This window comes from Giraffa tippelskirchi, chromosome 4, assembly GCF_054371585.1.
Source record: "Giraffa tippelskirchi isolate mGirTip1 chromosome 4, T2T-mGirTip1v1.2.pri, whole genome shotgun sequence".
Lineage (NCBI taxonomy): Eukaryota > Metazoa > Chordata > Mammalia > Artiodactyla > Giraffidae > Giraffa > Giraffa tippelskirchi.
The window spans coordinates 81,774,716-81,777,282 of NC_137278.1; positions in this window are offsets into that span (position 1 = coordinate 81,774,716).

Sequence of the window (2,567 nt, forward strand, 5' to 3'; positions counted from 1 at the left end):
CACAGTCCAGTTTCATTTTCTTAGAGGTCCAAACAGTGAAAATGAATTGCAAGGAAACCCTGCTATCACACTACAGCCTCCTCACTGAGCTTCCCCTTACTCTGTGTAGAAATGCATGTCTGTTGTTGTTTCCTCTGGACTGCTTTACCCAGGCGTTACTCCAGCCTGAAATGTCCTTCTTGACTCCTCTCTCTGTTCAGTCTCTCTCATGTTTCAAAGCTTACTTAAGCTCTGCCTCCTGAAAGAATCCTCCCCTAGCTCTTCTGGCTGACACTCAGCAGCCCCTCTGACACTATGACTGGAGGTTTTACTTAGGACTTCCTCATCATTAACCGATTAGCATTCGGGGGAACCCTGAAATTGAATGCAAAAGAGTTTGTGTAATTCTCCCTTCATGTTTTCATAACAGTGTTCATAAGTCACATGAGATTTTAAAATGAGTCTGTGATTTAAAAGACTGAGATCCACACTCTTTGACCAGTGCTTCTCACACACCAGATGTGCACACAAACTATCTACATTTCATTAAAATGAAGATTCCAACTCAGTAGCTCCAGAGTGAGGTTTGGTGCTGCTGGTCCCAGGACTATACTTGATGGCAACAGGCTAGAATATTTGAGTCTGCACTTGTTTGCATACACTGGCTTGTTGCTCTCTGCTCCCTAAATAGATGGGAGGCTTCTGCTCACACTTCTCAGTTCTTCTCCCATGGCAGGGACTAATAGAAAAATAGCTCACCATTGGGCCTGCCAGAGGCTTGCTCTACAGATACAAATGCGTTAATTGAACCTAATCAAAATATCTTCTCTATGTCCACTTTCTTAGTCTCAGTTAGTTTTCTAAGGTAACCACCTATTTTTCAAGGTGCTAAACTTTTTTGTAACTCAGAGCAGAATTTCCAAACCCTTAAAATCTTCCTAAAACAGTTTTCCCCTCTCTTTCATATTGAAATAAAAATCCATCAAATAAAAACCATCATAGTACAGGAAATGCCTAGCTTGGAAGGATAATCCACTATACAAGGGCATTCTCCCTCACTGGAGATGTTCAGTACCAAGATGTTCAATGCAAATAAATAATGTGGAATGTCAAAGAAGCCAGGGTAAATCAAATCAGCATCACTAGGCCCCTAAAGGGGTATGTTTGGGATTAATGGTTTAGAGCCCAGAAGTCTCATGAAGAAAGGGTAGAGAGGGAAAGTCTCTAGGAATTGAAGAACAGTGTAGTAAAGGGAAAATGGGGTTTGGGAATCAAATTGCCACCTCAAAAATCTTGCCACTCTATATTTGCACAAGATATAAAAGAAGTTACTTAGTCATGTGGAAATAAATTGTTATTAACAGCATCTAATCTAACAACAGAGCAAAATAAAAAAAAATGTTTACACACAAGACACGTGTCAAGAATGTGTGTGCAAAAGGAATTTTTCATGTGGTATTTAATAAATATATACATATTATCTGTACTTATAAAAATACCATGTGCAATGACAGCTATGCATAAATATTTATAAAATACCTTTATCTAAGTAGGCTAGTAACATTTAATATTCTTCAATAAATTCATACATAAAATATATACGTTAGTGCCAAAGGGAACATATATCTTGAAATATGAACGCCTAGTAAAACTCTCAAGAATCTGGAGTAAAATTCAGGTATCTGCCAAAGGAAACTTCGGAGTAGTTGTCATTTGAAGAAAGGAAACGATGCCGTGTCTCTTATCTTCGTGGACTATTTGGCTTGTCAGATTTCTAACAACACTTCAGCTGAGTTTTGTATTTGACTTCCAACTTCATGGCCATTTGACCTGCCAACTATTATTTTCTTTGAGGCTTTTAACACTCCACCCAAGTATTTTGCTTTCCAGAACAGTTGTGTCTATTTCCTTTTCACTTCACCTTAACTTCAGCTGAGGTTTACAAAGTAAGACTTAATGTGCATCATCTAATGTTTCAGACAGACCCAGGGACCTTGCGGTGATGACCTGAAGCTGATACCACAACGGAAAGTCAAGGTCCCCTGGAGGATCGCTCTCTGTGCCAGGATTCCCATTCAATTTGAGAGCCCCGGGGGCCGGGGCCAGGCCCAGAGTGCCAGGCTGTCCTGGGTTCCAGTCCCCTCCCCAGGCAGAACGCGCGGGCTGGGGCCTTACAACCGGAAAACACCGCCCTTTCCTGTCGCCTACTCATTCTCCAAGATGACTGCTGGAGTAGGAAGAGGAGACGGATTAAGAAAATTAATTAACCCGGTCCACTTTCGGCCTCAGGGCGGAGAGGCGGGGCCCGCAAGCGACTGTGGCCGGAATGACTGGAGGGCGCAGGTGCCGCCCAGGGCGGAATTTTACGCTCCCGGCCCGCCGCCTCGCCACTAGCGCCCAGTCGCTCGTTCCCGGCAGCCGCCACCCGCTTGCCCCAGCTTTGGGCAGATCTCTTCTAGGGTCCCCGCGGGAGAGGAAACGCCTCCCCCTGGACTAGAAAAACCTGCAGCGTCGGCAGTTCGTGTGCCCCTGCTCAGCCAGCAGCCCCTGGCGTCTCCAATTGCCAAATCCACTCTCCGGGTTTTGGT